Source organism: Drosophila subpulchrella, chromosome 3R (genome assembly GCF_014743375.2).
Source record: "Drosophila subpulchrella strain 33 F10 #4 breed RU33 chromosome 3R, RU_Dsub_v1.1 Primary Assembly, whole genome shotgun sequence".
NCBI classification, from domain to species: Eukaryota; Metazoa; Arthropoda; class Insecta; order Diptera; family Drosophilidae; genus Drosophila; species Drosophila subpulchrella.
The window spans coordinates 15765819-15787576 of NC_050609.1; the positions used below are offsets into that span (position 1 = coordinate 15765819).

At 39.7% G+C, this 21758-nt stretch overlaps 1 protein-coding gene across 1 annotated transcript in view; it reads left to right on the forward strand.

The window, feature by feature from the left end:
• Positions 1–21758, forward strand: part of LOC119562872 (trophoblast glycoprotein) — a 48963-nt gene that overhangs the window by 6171 nt on the left and 21034 nt on the right. Inside the window, exon 2 of the mRNA XM_037875986.1 lies at positions 4967–5035. The gene's annotated coding sequence lies outside the window, so the exon portion shown is untranslated. The remainder of the gene's footprint in view (positions 1–4966; positions 5036–21758) is intronic.

The window sequence follows — 21758 nt, forward strand, 5'->3', positions numbered from 1 at the left end:
TTAATACAAACCCCCTTACTAACCCCCTGCCAAACCGATTTCATTATCCACAGATTTCGCATTGCCCAAGGAGCATAGGAACAAACAAGACTCCTGCTATAAGTGAGCTTAGTTTAATTTGTGGCCAAATGTGAGCACATTTCGTGCAATTTCAATGGGCGGAGGGTAGCTAATTGAGAAGGGGGCAAGCCAAACAGGCAAGTATGTAGCAAACAAATGGAAATTATTGAATTCCAAATGCGGGAGACTGTGGTGGGGATGAAGACCATGTTAACAGGATTATTCACTGAGCCGGGAGAAGAATGTCGAGCATAGAATTGTGCAGGCATGGCAACTCGATTGGAACCAAGATGTGGGAAGAGCAGGAATATCGTAATGGTTTTGTCTTCAGGATAATTGGGAACAAATCCCTAAATAGATGTTACAAGTTGTAACCTGCACGAAAATGAAGACCCTATCCTATTTTGTATGAAAATAAATCAGTATTAGACGGTATTTTAAAAACCTACTTTAAAATTTAAAGTTCAATTTAGAAATTCAAAGGTGTAAAATACTTGTTTTGTATTTTAACGAAGCTCTTCAAAAGTGTGACTTAGACTCTAACCCTGTCGATGAATATTTTATGATTGCTGTAAGCTTGGCAAATGCCACTTGGCCTTTGGCCCCTGACTTTTGGCCTGAAAAGAGCAACTTATATCAGTCAAAGTCCTACTCGACTGGCCCAAAATACACCGGGTAATAGCAAACATATTTGAGATGTGAAGTGCTCGACATTGATTACATTCAATTGGAATGGAAACCGAAAACTTGAACGATTTATTTGCCTTAACATTGCAGGTCACGCCCACTGCACTAACATCCCCCGAAAAGAAGGAGGGAAAAGCCAGCCAAAAGTCAATGGGAAAATGTTGGTGGCTCGTTAAAAAAATTGGGAATTTTCTGATTTATTTGCGCAGCGAGCGCGAAATGAAAAATTGCGTAAGCAGTGGAATTACTTTTGAGAGTGCAAAAGGGGGGGTATTGGGTGGCCCCCATCATTAGTAGATTGGGTGGGGAAAAAGTGGGTGCCAGCCAAGTATTTGCACAAATCTAATGAGTATTGGCTGAGCAGCGAAGGACTTCCGTTTTATTATTTTATTTTTTGCCCATTTTCAACTTTTGAGATGACTTGGGGAAAATGTTTGCTATTTCATGCGCTGGGAAAAGCAAACGAGGCAAGGGAAAACACTCCCCCCACCAGATAAGAAAGTCGAGCACTTGTCTATGGCCATATCTTGTGCTCCCTTCTCGACCAGCCCCCCCCCCCCCATTTTTCCCTTGGGGCAGCCATTGCACTCGGGGAGATTTCACCACCCAACACCCCTACTCCCGCCCACATATGTGCTTAGGCGGGGGCGTGGCATTGTCTGGCAGCTGCTGCCCAAAAATGCCAAGCACCAGGACCTCGGTTATGAGCTTTTTCCTTGTCGTCCTTGTCTTCGTGGTCTCTTGGTTACTTTATTTGTTTGCAGCTACACTTCCGTTAAGGAGTGCTTAGACTATTTGAACTTGAGAATATTTAGTTAATATTAGGAATCCTTTTGATATTGACAAACCTTTTCGTGCTTCATTACCTTTAAGATGCTTCGCATATTTGATATATATTTGTTTCATACCTATATACTCACTTAACAACTTCTTTATTATAAGATCAAAAATTATTGATTAACTACATTATAACCAAATTTAAATGTAAGGCTCAATCAAAGTGTTTATTATACACCCAGAAAAAAGAAAGATTATTATTAAGAAAACATTCTAAATTTAAGTACTAATCATACTTAAACATAGAAAATATCTAAATAGTTATTTTCCCGCCACTAGAACTCCTAGTTAGGTCTATCAATTTGAAAAGGATATCAAAAGTTTGGTGCAACATTGCTAGAACCACAGACTTTCGGTATTGCTTTGGTATACCCTCAGGGTATTACGAATTCGCAGGGAATTTTGTTTATGTTTTGCTTTGTTAACCATTTTTGGGTGCTTTCACTGTAGTTTCTGTTGTTCTGTTCCATGGCCATTGGCTCCATTATTTTGGCCTGTCTGCCCTCGGGCCAGGACGAAAATATGGGGCCCAGTAGAAGGGTTCGGGGAGATGGAAGGAAACTTTATTCTGGGTTGGAGGAGCATAGTGGTTTGTTCGGCTGCGGTTGGTTTTACTCTTGCGGAAGCCTCGTATTTCATTATCTATATATGTACGTATGGCCAGCGAAATACATTGAAGATTCGCATTTCGTTTTTATCGCATTTCTTTGCCTCATCTGGCTTGCTGCATTATGTTCGCCTGATTAATTTTTGAGTCGCTTTTCGGATAGGAGTCGAGATTTTTCGACCAGGCGCAGCGGGTTATGGTTACTTTCCCACGCATTCACTCCTCTGGACCCTGGACCCATATATCCGCCAACCCATTGCCTTTTTTGGCCCTCTCCTTAATTGCAGATTTTTGCCTTAAATGTTGCGGTTATTATGTGATGTTGTTGTTGGTCTTGGTTTGTTGGTGTTCTGGTTTGTTGGCTGCGCTTATTAATTGTGTAATTTAGTTTTGGGTGCTGCCTGCTTGCCACTTTCGTGCTAGCCAGGCCAATTAAGGCTGGCAGGAGGCCAAAATTTGTGGCAACTTAGTGGAGAGTTTTCTTCTCAGCTTTGTATTTTATAGAACATTGTGATAAAGATTAAGCGGTTAACCGATGGAAATTGATAGTAAAGAAGTTCAGGGGGTATTTAATAGCCGGAGGGAGTTTTGAAGGCTGTGAATTTGTAAACTTTAAAGTATGTAATGAGTGCTTTACCATATTTTAAACAATGTACATTTAAACTTCTTTAAATTAAACAATCTTGATGCCCATTAGAGTCCACTCTAAATGTTCTTCTCCTTACCTAATGTTCCCTGCTATCGGCATCTCTCAGAATGTTTACCCTCTTGCGTTTGCCACTCAAGGGCACAAACCTCAAACACTCGGGTCGTTTACACTCCCCTCCGTGTTTGCTGTCCCCATTTGGCACGAAAAATTATTGAATTTTTCGCCTAATTTACTGCGTTTACTTATTTTTATATTCATAAGGCGAATACTTTATGTGTTTCGCCAACGTGGCGTATACGTAACGTAATTTATGAAGCACTAGGGCGGAGGGTGTGCCATAAAAACTTTACCCAGCAAGTCAGCAAATCTCTGAAGCGCGAAGTTCATTCTTCCCTCCAGATTTGAGTTCGACTTTTCCCTCGCCTTTTTTGGGGGGGGCAGCTTCAATTTGTTTGTCGTTGTTGTGGCATCTCAAATTGAATTCGGGGCGGAAAACTTCTGCTTCCATCTCCTTATGCTGATGACAAGTTTGTATCTCCTATCTCAGCTACAGTGTATGCTTGTTTGCCTGGCTTTGGGAGTTTTAATTTAGTAATATCGATAAGGCATAGTACCTACCAGTTGTCGGTAGTGTTAAATAAACGAGTTTCTGTTGCTGATGCAGGGCAAACACTTTGCTTATTAAGTGCCTCTGCAGTTTGTTCGCCTCCCAGACGGAAAAAAATGGTAAAAAAAGGTGGCGAAAAAAGAGGAGAAACGTTAAAACCAATTCTCATTCCCATGCCGGGCATAAGGCACGCACTCGTCAGGCTGCAGGCTTGGGGCTAAGAAAAAAAAACGAGAACTGAAAAACCCGAAACTTGTTTAACAGCATTTTTCCCTGTCTGCTCCGCTCCCGTTCCGCTGATCCCACCTCCCCCCTCAACGCCCACTCCGTCCTCGAAAAGGAGGCGGACCTGAACCATAGATGGACTGGACACTGCCCTGTTATACAAAGGAGGTGATCAATCGATCGTTAGATGGTATTGGAATGTTTATCAAAAGGAGATGCGGAGAAGAGAAGGTAGTGATTATTGATCTCCTAAAAAGGTTTTCGAGTCCGAAGATATTTTTATATCATTAACCAAGGTGATGTACACTTATGTACCTCAGGTTTTATAGATTCTATGTGGAAAAAATGATATCATATAATTTTTATAGAATATATTTTACTCAATTTTGAACCATATTTAAGAGCTCCACATATAATCTCGTATACCCTTTGATATACCCTTCCTGAACCTCCGTATTAAAAAGCCCGAAAAGGCAGCGAAAAACGAGTTGGGTATCAAGACAAATGCGTACAACAGCAAGACGATAACATGGCACATAACAAGCCCATATGAGTTATAAAGCGCAGCTTATAGAACTCCGTAGACACCCCTACCATGCATTTCGCCCCCCCCTTCGAAAGGCCTGAAAACCCTGGAAACCCCGCAGACCAAATAAACGCATTGTGTTTCGGTGTTTTTTCGAGACCTCTTTCTGTTTTTATTTCGCTCTCTGTTTTATTTCTGCAACGTTTCTGATTCTGTTTCTGTTTCTTTTGCTGTTTGCTGATGTTTTCGCATCTGCAGCCGATGCCTCGTATAAATGCATATTGGTGTCGTCGTCGCCGCTGTCCCGCATTGCCTGTCTCATTCGCACCCGCTGTTGCCGTTCCCCTTCCACTGCCACTACCCAAATACGGCGAACTGGCCAGCCGGAATAACAATGGCAACAGTGAAGTACGAGTTGGTCGCGGAGACCTGAGAATGGAGATCTGAGCTTATGGGTTTTTCATGTAGTTGCTGATTTTTCGCTGGAACCCAACTACATGAAAAAGTGAAAACAAAAGCATTACGAATTAAAAGTTTACGGCCCCCTTCGACCGAAACCGAAGTTTTATGTTATTATGCGGCATAAGAGCGATGTAATGTGATTTTAACTGATTTGCGGATTGACAATGACATCAACTGAGGTTCGGAATCAACTGGGTTAATACGATCCACACTATTATTTTGATTGATTCGTGTGTAAATATTGATATAATATTTAATAGCTTTCATGTTTCTATTAATAATATCATGCATTCGTTCTACTTTTAGCTTCCATGGACTCGTATCCCGTTGTATAAACTTAATTGGCTTAATCACAGGAATTACTCTTTATAAAAGGTATGGAAATATTTCTTTATATATCTTTACCGGTTAAGGGTATCTTTGTAAGCGGTTAAATTAAAACCCCGTACTACTCCTCTGTAAGCCAAAGGAGAACAAACCCACCGCCATGTCAGCTGTCAACATTGACGTCCATTTTGTATTCTCATTTCCGTTTCCCTTCCATAGTTGCCATATTTGCCTTTTTTCGAGTGTCATTTCAGGCGAATTGTTAACCGAGAAAAGGGAGTGGAAAATAAATATAAACATAATTTTTAATTGCACCCAGTGGGAGAGTAAAGTTGCCAAAAAGACATTTAGATGTTTGTTCGCAGAGCTCCCTTTGACCCATTTTTTCACCCTCATTTCACCAGAGGGACAATTAATTCGACTGCAGACTGGGGAAATTTCATATTTGCATGGATTTTCATGAAAATTTCGTAGAAAACAAAACGTTCTCTGAAAGCGCTTATGCGGTGAGTTTCATGAATTCTTATTGTCTAAAAAGTATTTTCTAAAACTTTTACCATTGAATGAAAATTTGTTTTTATAATCACATTTTGGTCCCGGTTGTAAAACCTCCAGTAACGTAATTTTTAATAATTTAATATTGGGGTCTGACCTTAGTATAAACCCATTATTGAACTTGGGACCACTGACAGCTGCTCCAGAGTTTGACATTTGTATTTTACCGTTACACTCCGGCGGTTGACGCTAGGGTTGCCACTCATTAGCAGGAAGCAAAATGGTTGGATGGAAGGTTACAATGGGCTGTTATAAAGGCGAATGCTCAATTTGAACCTATTTAAATTTTAAATGTGCCACCGCAAGATGCCACACTCCATCCCTCAGGAAAATAGGCCCCTTTGCATAGCAAAGTGTTGAAAAGTTTTCGCAGAGACTGTGCCAAGATTGGTACACAATGAGAAGTGATTACACACCCGCCACACACTTTTCCCTCCCCCTTTTGGCCTTGTTAAAGCAATAAAAAATAAACTTTGGCAATTAATTTAATTTATGCGGTATTTAATGTGCACACAATGCACGCGGCACCCTGCTTACACGCCTCTTGGCAAATATTGGCCAAAAGTCCTGTGTTGGTGCTTTAAGAGAAAAGGAAACTAACGAATTTTCTGGTCTGGCAGGGACTATTCGGTTTTATTGTTACACAAATTTGAGAAATGGGCGATACACTCGCATAAGATGTGTGCGGTTGGAATCTTGCCTCATCATCGTCCTCATCACCATTTTGTGGTTAATGACATGGGATTCATATCTTTATTAGAGTGTGAGAATATAACCACAAAAGGGTTTTAGAACGTGCTTGCAAAGACAATCAAGATAACAGATTCATTACACATGAAGGCTGGAAAATGGAACGAAGTTTGAAGGATACGCTTAGTAATTCTATCGTGTGGGCTTTTATTAAGATGGGGGCTAATAAATAATGAACCGAATTTGTTAAGCCACTTTCATAAAAGGCTATGTGTACTACGTTATACAAAAATTGCATAGCTTTGAATTACTAAAGTTTAATAATGATGTTATGGGTCCTTTGATTTCTTATCGCTCCATTGGATTCCCAATTATTACTCACTCGGAAATGTAGTCAAATTTGTTTTAACAAGTTTTACTCGTCGCTTTTCCAATGCTGCCAACACATTTAATTTGTGATTCCCCCAACGCGTAGCTGTCCTTTTATTCACATTTCGACTTGCTTTTCATACATTTTCCTTTGAGAAACGTGACTTCGGATTTGCAACCAAAAATAAGTAAAAAAAAAATAAAGAACTTTTTATCTCTGTCTCTTTATTCCTTTTTTTTAATTTTATTAAGCAATGTTCATGTCTCTGCCGGAATATTTCATGACAAGGATTATTACGCGGGCGATATATGCGTGATAGGAAGCCAGGGAGGGAGCACCGACATTAATCATTGCTGAACTTTATAATTTTGTCAGGGCTTACCCGACCCTATCCCTCCCAACCCCTCCCTATCCGTATTCCACTCTGTATGCAACTACAATTTTTCATACAAAATGATGTCATTAAACAAAGAACAGAAACGAACCGACGACAATAATGAGCCGGAGCTGTGAGCCGAGTCTGGTGGGGATTGACAATGGTGGGGTGGTGGAGGGGCTCGGGAAAGGCAGGAAAGTCGTGCGACTAAATCCCAAAACAATTTATATCAACCAAGCGAAAGAGAGGGTCAGAGCTGGAGAAAAGAGACAGTCAACGAGTGAGAAAGTGAAAAGTGACATAAACGCGGTAATACGAAGGAGAGGCCCCATAATGAAGCGAACGCGACTTGTTAGTCGCTCTTGGAGTTCGCTGGATAACGCTCCAACACTCCTTATAAATAGGGTAGAATCCGCTCTTGGTTCTGCTCCTTCTATTCCCTTGCCTTGTCCCCTATCCCAAGTACCATGCTGCAATTCCCTTTTAACTCCCGGCGAGGGTGACCTTAAGGATTATTTCAAAAATAGTAAAAATACAAATAATATTTCGGTTCTTTGGACTAAAAAACATAGTCTTTTAAGAGTTGGCGCTTAAAATTAGCAAGAATTTTTCAGAAAATTGGTGAGAAATCAACTTCTACCAAATTTTATCACAGTTTGGATTATATTACTATTAAATAACGCACTATTTTATGTTAACTAGCTTTTGAAATTTAAACAAATTGCTCTCCCCAACACTACGTATTAAATTTTATTTATACCTTTCTCAGAAAAAAAACCAAATATATCCTTGTTTTAATGAAAAGCTAATTTATAGCAATAATCACGATTTAAAAATGTAGTCCCTAAACCTCCTAATACCATTTGCAAGTAACCCTAATTAATATGAAATATATCCAACATTCTGTCTCTAGTAATTCCCTGTGTTTTGGTATAACCGCAATCCTTCCGAGTAAAACCTCTTAAACCACCCACTCGTTAGCAACAGCAGCCGCCCGTGGAACTTGGCTCATGGCCTCGTGGCCCATTCAGCTGCGGCCCAGGCCAAAAAGTTTGGCCAAAACGGATGCGTCAAGTTGAATGGCTATAAAAGCGTTGAATGATGTTGCGATGATGATGGCTGGGCGCTGGCATTACCAGTACCAGTGTTCCAAAGGGGGTGGCAGGGCGTCAGGGGGTTGGAGAAAGGAAGGCAGAGCATTACGTATGCAAGTCGGCTACGCAAACCAAACACAGACACAGCAACGCACACACAAACGCACTTACTCACCTCTGAAAGCCTCGCCCCTTCCAGTCAGCCCCTAAAACCCCGTGCCACCCACTCCTACAAGCCCCCTCCTCAACCCACTCCAAGCCCCTTGGCTCGACAAACATTTAGTCAGATTCTGATTCAGCGGCGGCAGCTGAATGACGACGAATTTTGAATACGAATTTCATTATACGCAGCACTCAATTATTCAGTAATCAAGCTAGGTCAAAAACGGGGCGAAGAGGACGTGATTAAGCCCAGTGTTTATGCACAGAGAAAAAATTGGTCCTTTAAAACATTATGATATGATCAATATCTCCTAAAAAAGTCTTTAGGTCTTGTATCCTTGTATCCTTAGATAAAGAATTCTTTAAGTATTACCATTCGTGGCTACATTTTTTATAATCTCCCAAAATTATCTTTAGTCCTTAATCCTAAAATAAGGACCCTTAAAGTTGTTACCATTAAAGCCCATAATATTTAAAAAAAAACAACTTAAGCTTTCTATATTTATATTACATAAAGTTAATCCCAATAAAAGCATCATTTAATGTTTAATTTTAGTTTTAATATGAGATTCCCTTTGAAAAAAATCATTTCCTAAATGGGTCTTATTTTTTTCCTTGTACCAATTCCACTTCCATTGTTTTGGTTGTTGTTTGTCTGGGTCCTATTTGAACAATTTCACTGCAGTTTTATACAGTTACACGCCCTTTAAAACCAGACGGCTCTTCTCTACCCAACCAACAGCTAATTAACATGGTTCAAATCGGTTGGGAGGGTCGACTCATGGCTAAAAAGGGGCTGGGCTTGGGGCTTTTTGAGTACAAAAAGCTGGCTCGCAAATTGCCAATTGGTTTGAATTTTCGATGAAGTTGTTTTGTTGCTTTTTTGTTATTCTTGTTGTTTCCTTTGAGTAACGCGACTTCATCAAGCACCCCTGCTCAACCCCCATCCATGTTAGTTGGCAGTTAGTCGCTGCTGGCTGCTGGTAATTATAATTATGCATGTGTAAATTCATTAATTATGCAGGCCAAAGTTCGCTTGGAGGGCAATTTTCCGCAGAAGGGAAAAGGGGGAATGGTGGAAGTTGGTGGATATAGCAGAGTGGTTTTATGTCAGGCAGTTGGTGATGAATTGTAGTTGATTTGGCCTCCTTCAATGTGGTTGTCAAATGCAGAACGAAAGTCAAGAAAAATAGATGGTATCAATGAAATCTATTTTGGTTTTAGTATGTCGAAGAGATTGATGGATATCAACTAATTTGGGACAATCTAAAACTTTTCTTTTTATATGTATTAATTTAGGGCTTACGTTTAAAAGTGCTCTTTATAAAAACATATAAAAGAAACTAGAATAAATATATCCTTAATAAACAGAAATTAAATTACCTACGATAATACTTTCTTTAAAGTTCCTCAACTTTTTGACTCTATTGCTCCCTCCAAATTTATAAATTTATGTATATTTCTTTGGCTTTCAATTTCTTCCAGACAATTTCCTTTTTGACCCAGCTTGCCTGTCCAATTTCCATTCCATTTCATTTGGAAGCTTGCATGTTTAAGCCCAAACTAATTTCAGGAGTCAGTGCTAACTGAAAAGAAATAGTCAACTCTCTGGTTGCCACCACAGGTATGAGAAAAAGCACCAGAAGCTGCGTGCAGAACCCAGAACTCCAGAGCTCCCAGTTTTTCATCTGGATTTTCTTTTTGGCCTGCTTCTTTATGCTGTTTCGCCTCGTTTTGCCTCCTTCTTTTTCTCGGCTTTTTGGGTTGACACATTGCCTTGTCGGTTGTCAGTTGGCCGAGTTTTCCCGCAACAGAAATAATATATAAGCAGAATGCTTAAATAAGCTCAAGCCAGACAAGGGAGCAAACGAGAGGGGGTTTGGGGGGGGGGGGATGGCGACAACAGTAAAAGCAAATTTCCAACCCCCTCTCAGCCTCCACCCCTGTCTTCCAGCCAACAAGAGTGACGAATGACATTGGTAATTGGTGCTTAAAATTGTCAAATTGCAGCGGAAAAGTCAGTCTTGTCCACAATTCCCCAAAACTTTTCAGTAGTTTTAAAGCCTTAACACCAGTAGGCGATACTTTTATATATATATTTCAGGATTTGCATGTATTTTCAAATATATACAAATGCAGTTAGCGATAGTGTGCAAAAAGTAGTTTAAATGTCGTCTGTGGCTGAACTACATCTGTGTTAAATGCATTTAATTGTTTGTTTTTTGCGTATACCCTCTGTTAAGTGGAGAGCAATTTAATTGCGGCATACATGAGCTAGCGAAGGCCGGGCTACCTACCTGTGTAATAACGGATTACATCACCGGATGTCATCGGTCTGCAGTTATTTCGCAAACAGAATTGAAAAACGCCTGATGAATGATTAAGCTCGGTATCGAAATATCATGACTTTACCACAGGCAGGCATAAGTAGAGATTTTTTCCCTTTAAGTGGTAATTGCAGTGTCATGAAGTAAATACCATTTAATTCTACCATATTTGTAATGCTTACGGTGTGTGTTTTCATTGGTTTTTTAAGTAATGTATTTTATGGAACCTTTACAAGACCTTGTAGTAATAAATTTAAAATTTATAGGATTAATGGGCATTCCCTAGTCGAGTTTTCTTTATCTCATAAACCTTTTTGCTTTGTTTATTATCCCGCCTGTTGATTAGCGCTACTTTCCGCCTCCGTTTGCCCTTCTGGCGCTCGCTTTATTTGCATTTCATTTATATGTTTGGAATGCTACTCTATGAACTCTCAATGATGCCAACAATGAAAAAATCCCTAGTAATGAAATTAAATATATATGGAAAACAATAAAAAAGAATATGGAGTGTGCAGAACAACACAACTGAGTGAATGAGAACAATACCGCAGAGGCGTAGTTTTAAATTACAATTTCCGCAAAGCCGCAAAACTTTTTTCCTACCTCGATTTGGGTCTGTTATGTGTTGATTTTCATGGCTTTTAACTTGAAATGCCATTGAGGTGGGTGGTTTGAGCCAAAAAAAAAGGCAGTTAAATGGGGTGGTGCAACCACTGTGGTCAACTAAATGGCCACCGAAAAAAATGAAGGGGGTGATAGTGGGAAAGAGCTCAAAATAAAATTATACGGCAAACAGGCAAAAAAGAGGAGCTAGAAATAAACAAGAAAAAATTCGAAATTGAATTGTTCCGCATTATATATTCAGGATAGACCGGGCCAACGGGGCGTATGGGCATTGTACTAGCCATTCAGTTTGCAGTTCGGACCGAACTGGACGGATCGATGCTAGCTGGCATAAAAAATAATTGAAATGGAAGCGAAAATTGACAGGACGAAGAGTGAATGACAATGCCATTAATGGCAGGGGACTTGATTTGATTGAAGCATTTGCCCACACATCGTCAGGGGATACTTATTTGCTTAGTTAATTAAACGTATTCAATCTGCGGCATTTACAGAAAAACGGTGTAAAAAATGCTATCTACGTGACAAATATTTGTTGCCTAATTTATGGAATAGTTTTCGAAATTTTCTAATGGTTTTCCATGATCTTTATAGCAGCTATAGCTGAAATAGAAATAGACTTCAAGTGGGTCAGCTCTTAAAAATATGTTATCCGAATTTTATGGTGTGATTTAAGAGGTAATAAATAGAAAACACTGGAATCTTCTCTATTCTGATATTTATAATTTCCAGCAATCTTATAATCGTCATCACATAATCAGCCATTTTTCAGACATTTTTCCACATATCCCACGCAAAGTTGTAATGATTGATCTCCAGGCGTTTTACACAGAGAGAAAAATTTTTTTTTTTTAAAGTGATTATACTTACATAGGTACAGATCTGGAAAAGAAAATAACAATTAGTTTTATAATATTTAACTAAATTATTTTAAGGCCTACTATATAAAATAATACTTCAAAGGTTCTTAAAATATCCATATAGTCCGAAGAAGATGATTAAGATAAAGAATTTGGATAATACCCAAAGTGATGTTATGTTTTCCGTGCACCTTACCTTTCTTTTCCCACCGACATTAATTTCTCGAATAACCATCAACTTGCAACAACAACAATACCTATACCTTTAGTTATAGCCACAGAGCAACAACAGCAACGTAATGACCCCAAAAGCGATTCTATTAATAGTAACCGCAAAGCACAGCTAACCGTAAATTATGTTCTTTAGTCCCTGCGATATATGTCTGTACCCCTCCCGACCGCCCTGTTCCCTTTCCCCCCCTTATCTGTGACAGGCGCAACATACGCCCACTTAAATGGTTAGACAAGAAAACCAGAGCCCCCCGCTGTTGTAAAGCAATTTCTTGTATCGGCCTTTCTTTTCCATTCTTCTGGCATTTTCATCGTGCCTCTCCCTCTGGCCCACGCACATGGATCCACCTCTATACATGCGTCGCCGTACATTGGTGTGTGTGTCACCAAATGTCATTGACACGATTTGCTTTATGCTGCAGCTAGCTCTTCGCAACACAACCGCACAAAAGCGAAACAGCAACAGCCACAACAACACAAACAGCGGGAATGCACTGAAAAAAATGGGCTATAAGATTTATAAAGTTCTTGTTAAGCCAAATCAAGTCTACAAGTCTAGAAAACACCAAAACGGTTAAGTTTACATATTTGCTCAGCTAGAACAAGTTGGGAATTATAGCATCGCAGAAGAGAAGAATCTTTAAACTTGCATATAAAGATATGTAGATGTACACAACTTGCTCATATTTTTTTCTTAAAAGTTATTTACGGAAATGTACTGAAAAGAATAACCTAAAGATGTATAAAGTTCTTGCTAAGCCATATCAAGTCTACAAGACTAGAAAACACCAAAACGGTTATATTCCCATATATGCCAAGCTAAAACAAGTTGGAAATTATAGCATCGCAGAAGAGAAGAATCTTAAACTTGCATATAAATTTATGTAGATGTACACAACTCGCTTATATAGTTTTTCCACTAAAATATAAAGTTATTCACGGGAATGCCCTGAAAATAATTAAGCTATCAGTAATATAAAGTTCTTGCTAAGCCAAATCATTTTTACAAGTTTACAAGCTAGAACAAGTTGGGAATTATAGCATCGCTGAAGAGAAGAATCTATACAAATTGCATATAAAGATATGTAGATGAACACAACTTGCTTATATTTTTTTCTTCTACTAGAATACACAGTTATTCACTTCATTGGAGATGTAAAATTGATCAAACCATTTTCTGAGTATAAAAAAAATCTCGAAATTTGTTCCCAGTGTAGATGCATGTGCGGCAACGTTTACTTGGTGTTTATGTGTTCGTGCTGTGGAGCCACCTCAGCATTTTTCCACTGTCTGACTTTGTTTGTCTTGTCTTATTTCCACCTCTGCATTTCACTTGCGCCCCCTTTTCATTTCGGCGCCCCTTTCATACGCCCACCGAAAGCCCGCGAGTGAGCGAAATAGTTGCAGCGCAGATGGAGCGAGAGGGAAGACAGCTAGCAACTAAGATTGTTATCAGTTTTCGAAAAAGGCGCCGACTCTTCGTACAAATTCTTCTTGTTGCTGCGAGCTTTGAAAAATTATCGAACCAAATTCTGGGCCAGCGAGGCATGTTAAAAAGCGGAAAGAGACAGCCTTCAAAGGAAAAAGGGTGGGTTGGATGCTGATGGGGATATTAATGGAACAGGTGCAGGTTCGGTTGCATAATGCGAATTTGGAGCGAATTGCCAATGGGCCTCATTAAAATGTTGCCATCAATCAGCCAGCCAGTCATTCGTGCATTCACGTTTCGCATCAGCTGAGCACATTAAAAATGCATTAAAGCCAAATGTTTGATTTACATTTTGTGTCGCTCATTATGGGATTATAGCACTTGGCCATACATATGTTATATGTCAGGAATATACATATGTACTTGTCCACGTTTACGGGCTTAAACCCAGTTTAAACTCAGTTCAAATGTGTAAATATGCATTCGAGTGATTTTAATTTACATTGTAGCAGTGTGGTTCGAAATCAATCAGAATACCCGTTAATTATAATTGCATTCTTTGGCTTGCGCGCTGCCGGGCGGTTAATGTGTTATAATTAACTGATTAAATCGAATTATTAATTTTCCACTTGTCATACATTAAATTAGACATTTATCATTCGAAAAGCGCTTTGCAATAAGTTATATATGAATGGGTGTATTCCAAAAATAATATAACTCTATTTCTAGGGTGTTCCAAAACATATGAGTTTATGTTTTATGATATAAATGTTAAAAATATGTATCTGATTAATATTCTGTTTTAAAAGCCGGTGTTCTCTTTATTGACCCTCTGCGTATTTCTATATTGCTTTTAATATTTATTTTTTCGCATAGCTCATATAGTTAATTACTTTTTGAAAGTTCAAATATTTAAAATTTAACTAGAACTTTAATATTAACAAATGGCAGCTATAACCTTACTAACAATCTGCGTTTATGCATAGCAGTTAAAATTTAGTTGTCTGCCGCCCGCTTTTCCGGGGGGGCACCTAACCCCTTTCCTCCCCCCTAAAATATCGCTTTTCAGTGCATATCGCATGCCGCATAAATTTATTAGAAAGAATGTTCTGCCAACTGTCAAAATGCCCGACAATCTTCCGCCTCCCGATCCCCCTTCTAATCCGCTCGTGTGCAGTTTATTTGAGGAACGTGAAATGTTTTGGTCTCCACTTTGTGTTAGACGGCCACATAGACCAACTCTCATTCTCACTCCCACTCCGATCCGCATTTCCATAACCATTCCCACTATATAAATATATGTGAATGTGAATGTGAGCATGCATATGGATGATTCTCCATGCGGGCACTCGGAAAAACCAGTTGAAAATATCAACATTTCATTGAAGTCTACCGAAAAGCTACGGCTTTTACATGGGTCTTCATAGGCGATAATACTAGTAAAAACATTTTTGTTAAGTAACTTCCACTAGAGTGAACTTTAATTCAACATTTTGTTTTTTAAAAGGATCCTAACGCTTTTATTTTTGCAGGGGTTCTTAAAACTATCACAGAAAATGTAAAAATTATTATAATATCCAATAGAAATCTTTAAGAACTAAGAAAGTAATTACAATAGGCGCATAATTTTTTCTGAGTGGGTTTAGTTATGTAGATGTGTATTCTCGTTCGTGCCGGAGCTTGCATGTTTATTCATGTATTTGCATTTCGTGTGACATAAATCACGCACCCGACACGCCGCCCAAGGCACAAAGCACAGACCATGAAAGGGGGTCTATATAGTAGGGGGTGGTAGGGAAGGTAGGGAGGTGGCAAGGTGAAGGGGCAAGCTGGAGACAGTGGAAGAAGGGAGGCGGCGAAGGGTAAACGTGGGCGACACCTTCAGGGCGACAACCATGGAGCACAATCCAGCTGAAATCTCCCATCCGACCCTCTTTTTCTGCGACTCGATTTCGCCTTGCCAGCGGCAGCGGAAATGTCGCGCTGCATTTTTCAATGAGTGCGTTTATTATTCTCGACGCCCAGCCTCCTCCACTTTTCCACCCACACCCTAGGCCATCTCCTTCGACGTCAATATCACAAGGAGAAAACGTCAAAAAAGGAAGGAAAACAAAAGGGTCAAAAAAAGAAAAGCTTCAGATGTAAAAAGCATCGCTACAAGACATAAGAAATTAATTAAGCTTCAGCATTACGTTAACATTGGGCGCGATTTTAATGCTCTGGAATAAAAAGGATGCTGGAAAGGTTGGGTTGGATTTACCAAACTTAGCTGTTGCATTTAATAGGATAGTAAAAGCTAATAAAAATCAGCTGCTTTCAAAGATAATAATAATATTGGATATACCATGATTATAAAAATATGTATTGTTTACTATATCTTAAATATAACTCTTTCGGTTCATAAAAATAAATATTATGTGTTATTTGTATATTAAACTCCTTATTATTCCTTATTTTCGAAACCCTATTTTAACATAATTTCTTTAAATTCTATTTAAACTGTTTTTGGAAAAGGGCATTTGAGCATTTTACTTCAAGATATTAATGTTTTTCCAAAACCCTTTGTATATTGCTTGAGGTTTTCCGCACCAAGCGCCTGACTTTTATTAATTTTACATTTTATTGTCGCTCTTTCAACTTTTGTGGTCATTTTCCCTTTGGCTTGTGGCATTTCCGTTTCGCCTTTTGCCAGATATCAAGGATTTTGCATTTGGCTTGTGCAATTTTCGATTGCATGATTAAGTAACGGAAAAGTAATAAGCCAATGGCCCACAAACGTATTGAAAGGAATTTTACTGTGTGGATGGAGTTAAGTTGCTGCAATTAGCCGGACATGGCTGTACGAAAATCCATTTAAGCCTTAGCCCACAGCCGAGATTCCTGGCTAAGAGCATTAAGTGGATCTTCCTCCGGCAAATCGTTTGATGAGCAATTTCATGCAGATCCGACTCCATTAAGTCGTCGACTACCTTTGCAGGGCCCAAGGCAGGTGAAATTTAATTACACCACATCCCAATTGAAATGCCTGCGACAGGGATCAAGGCGGAGACAGAGGCGTAGGTATCTGGCAGATGGTAAATATGGAGGCAGAGATGGCCTGTCGGTTCCATTGCCATACCCATTCCTCGTTACCCATTTCCATTTGCATTGATTTGGCCCTGGGCCCGTCGCCACTCAAAGTGTCGGATGGCACACAAACCGCACTCAGGCCGACTTGATCAAGGTTTACGTAGGCTGGTGTACTAATATGTACATTAGGGTGGCCCTTATTAATGTGCACTGGATTTAATATTTAGGGTCAGCTTATGTTGTGATCAAAAGTTGATGAGAAACAAGAGTTTCTTAAGTAATGTTACCTTTTGAAATAGCTAAAGAGTTGGTAAAGCTTACTTATAATAACTTAATTAAGATTTACTTAGGCTGGCCCATATGCTATGATCGAAAGATGAGATACAAGAGTCGTTTGAATAATGTTATATTTTAAAGTAGCTAAAGGATATGCTAAATTTTACTCAGAATGTTTTGTTTAAGTCTTACTTTTGGGTGGCTCTCATTTAAAGTCTCCTTATGATATGATCAAAAACTTGTGGGGAAGTGGTATATTTAAAACACATAAGGAAATGGTAGATTCCACCTCTTACCTCAAAAAGTTCTCTAATTTTAGATAGAGGGTCCACCACCCTAATGCTCATGCATATGTATATCTATCCAGTGCGAGTCAGTGGCTTCTTTTATGGAACACTTGAGCGGCAAATCAAATCATCGCTTAACCTCCGGGGAGGTGGATCCACTCCCGTCATGAGTCGCTGATTCAATTAGCGCCCGAAATAGTTATCGAAATGGATATGGGAGTGGATATGTGGCTGGGGACGTGGCCGTGGCTGTAAGTGTGCGCAGAAGTGGCAGTGGAACTGATGCCGGTTGCCAGTTGCCAGTTCCCAGCTGGCTTGGCCGTGTAATTGCTTATAATGTGCGCATAAATCGGTTCCGATTCGGGGATCCCGGGGGGGGCGAAAAGGAGAAAGCAGGCCCTGCAGCAGAGTGTTAGTTGGCCTCCATCTGAATGTGGCTGAACTTGTCCCGCAACAGATGCACATCGCACCACTGACACGCAACTTTTCTCCTTATAACCATGACACTTGTCAGCAAGTTCAAAGTTTCTATTTTCTATACTTGATTAACATAATTATAATTATTTCCAAAAATGGAATGGTAATCTATATTTTTCTTATAAGTATATATTTGCTAAACATTTAGACATTTCTATATTAAAACAAGGGAGAACGCTATAGTCGAGTACCTCGACTATCAGATACCCGTTACTCAGCTTAAGCGACCAAAGGGAAATGGAGATATGCAAGCGGCAAAGCGAGATTTAAATGCGCCACCTACCGGCGGAAGACAGATTTAAGCGTTGTGTGCGTTAGGGTAGGCGTGACAAATTCATTGTTCAATAGAATAAGTTAGCCGCGCACTTTGCTCTCTCTGAGCGCCGGCAGTGCTTTTCTCTTTGCCGCTAAGTTCGGCCGGCAACTATTTACATACACACACATACACGCGTAAAAACATTTCGCACTGTCTGGCTCTGACGTCATAGCTTTTTTTCTTGGGAGGTTTGTGGGCGTTAGAGTGGGCGTGGCACTCTACTGAAACAAACTTGCGCTGCGTAAGAAGCTCAGGAATCTGCTCGCCAAATCTCAATAGCCTAGCTCTCATAGTTTCCGAGATCTCAGCGTTCATCCGGACAGACGGACAGACGGACAGACGGACAGACGGACAGACGGACATGGCTAGATCGACTCGGCTAGTGATCCTGATCAAGAATATATATACTTTATGGGGTCGGAAACGCTTCCTTCTGCCTGTTACATACTTTCCGACGAATCTAGTATACCCTTTTACTCTACGAGTAACGGGTATAATTATATAAAATCGGTACATTATAGATAAGCCTAAACTAATAATCATTTTTAAGTCAGCTTAAATAATTGTGCTTTGTTAAATAAATCTATGCAATTAATGAATCTATAAGTTTCCAATTTAATTTACAACCTAGAAATGGAATGATTTTGTATAATCTTTTTAGAGCAAGCAAATATTTAAGTTAAACCTAACTTTCTTCCAATTGACACATCATTAGTAGTTAGACCAGGTGATATTTTTGAATTTTCAGGTATGATCCATTTCTATCCTTAACTAATACTATAATTTTCGTGTTAAAATCTACTGTTCTGTTGCATGGTGTAATAAGCAGTGGAGAAATGGCGGAATATACAAATTCTAAAATGCATGCAAATGCTTTGCCACTGCTAATAATGGGCATTATCATGATGTTGATGCTGCTCAACCGCCTGCCCTCCGACCTTCGCCCGCAGCTTTCACCACCCCCCGCACCCCCCGCACCCGGCTTAACCCCCCTTAGCCCCCGCTTAACCCTTCAGCATCCCCACCACGCTCCGTTTGATGATGATGAAGCGAGCTCCGGCTGGGTAACTCGATAACGATTCCAGCCAGGCAGCCACTCCGTTGGCGGTTCCGGTGGGTTGGGTGCGGGGGGGTTTCCAACTAAAGTATGCAGCCTGGGTGGAAAACTGAGGGGAAAAAGCAGACTGTCGCCTGGTTTGGCTTACATCCACACGCCATGCCACGCCCCCTCATCCCCCCACTCCATGGAGACTTTGTGTGACTCTGACATGCATTTCTCATGATGCGAAAATTTTGTTTCACTTGACATTTTGACATTTGACAGCTGGCGCAAAATTAACGCAACTCGCGGGGGCGGAGGGCGTGGTGCTAAAAATGCAATAACATTCTAAGCGGGGCGGTAGAACTCTACTTCCACCCTTTTCTTTTTTTTTTTTTTTGCTGCACGGAACCAACTGGCATTTTCCCACAAATTTATCATGTTCGACAAGTGGCTATGGGGTTAAGTGGGGTGCTTTTTGGGCGGATTTTGGGTGGCGGTGAGTAAGTTGCGTGATAAATGCTGCCAAGATGCATGGCGATGATGACTTAATTGAATGGCAGCCCGCAAGCGAAGTAATCCCCTCGGGGGGAAAGCGGTCGAAAAGGAAATGGGGGAGGAAAGCAGATAAGGAGAGATTTGGCTGATGACTTGGCAAATTTGAATTTGCAGTGTGTTGATGTATGTGTGGGAAAAGCATTCATATATTCAGGGCACTTTCCCTAACCCAATGAAAATTAAAGAAATGTCTATACTTTGAAAATAAAAACCTAACATTAATCTCAATAAGGTAATCTTTTAACTAAAATAAAATTATGGTAAAATATTTTAAAAAATCTTGAACGGTGAGTTATAGAGCGTTTCTATAATTATATCTCTTTTAAATCAGAGTATGGGGGTGCAGGAAATGATCGAACAACCGAAACTCAAGACCAAGACGTGAGATGATATGCTACTGCCTTTATTTCCGAACGCTCGTAAAGCCGAGCAGAGCGGAGAGTTATTAGATGGCTTACAGCTGTACATATGTAGACATTAGGGTTATACAATATTTTAATTGGAGTAGATATTTAAAAAAGTATTCAAATTTATTATATTTAGTATGACCAATGTTTTATGGAATTTTATAAATTCTCCCACAAAAATTTCGCATTTTCAAAACTCTTGCAATTACGCCCAAATGTAGGCAACATTTTTGTGGCTCCTCCAGCCTTCGGGGTCTCCAATTTGATTTAATCTTTTGATAGCCAAGACTTCTGACATCGACCGCCCCCCGAAGGCCAAAGGTCCCAACCCCTAACCTCTGCCCCCTGAAACATGTGCATTACGATGCCTTCGGTCCACCGACAATAAATCCTTCTTCATCTCCATCTTCAACGGGTTATTGTTGAGGCTTTCGGTTGTTTCTGCAGGCGCTGTTGTTGTCTTTTGTTGTGCGGTTGATGGAACACGTTGTCAGACTGTCTGTCTTTGTCCCTCACAATGTTCCATCTCTCTCTGTCTCTCTGTGTTATACACATGTCAGCTTCAGATATATCCATTCATTGTTGTCGGCGCCTTTCTTCCGATTCGGGCCAGAATGGAGAGAGAAATTGTTAGGACGAGGAATCCAATTCGGCCTGATTTTGACACCCGGCCACTGGGAATTTTTGTACGGAATTAGAAGTCGGGGAAAATGAGTTTTGTTCTTCCAATCAGCTTTTTATTCCATGGAGGCAGCTTGCCTCGAGATGTGTTCAAAACAGCAAGATGTCCTTTAGCTTCCGACTTGCATTCTTTACATTTCATAGCTTTTTTTTTTTTTTTATTACTAAAAGAAAATTCCCCTTAAGCTTTTTAAACACCCAAAAAGCTATAAGCTGCTCAATTGAAAACTTGGCTCTTATCCCATCTTAAATCTATTTTAAACAACTCCTTCGAAAACCGAAAAATGGATAATTTATTTAGAACAAATTTGCACTTTGTCATTTAACCCGTTGCCTGGATTTATGTTTACCAGAGCTGTCACACGTAAAGACTTTAAGGAAAAGAAGATCCGAATGGCAAATGCTAAACTTTTCCCATTTCATAGTTGCTTTGCCTGTCACATAAAATACCATGAAAATGTGCATAAGAATATCGAAAAATGCAGGACGAGCAGCAGATAAAGCTATGTGAAATACGAACGACAACGACAATTGACCCACAAATTTTAAGGCCAAGACAATTCTCGATTTTGGCCTTGTTTCCTCAGACTTCTTTATGAGAGATTGGGCCAACAAGTCGACTGGGTTGACTTGAGTTAAGTTTTTATCTTGAATGGCATCACAATGGGGCGGAGAAAGGGTAAGGAGAAAGGTTAACAAGATGGACAAACAGAAGGATGGACAGGACAACAAACTGCTGGGGAGAAGTCTTCAATTCGATTCTATAGAAACATTCTTTTTGTCTGCTTTTGCCTGTCTAGATCGTCCATAAACCCTTTCCTTTGTTTTATTTTTATTTTTTTGTTTTCTATTTTACAAACGAAACTAGTTAAGTTCACATTTTTTATTTAAATAAATTCAGCGGGTTAGCATAACAACATAAATTTCAGTATAAGAAAACAGG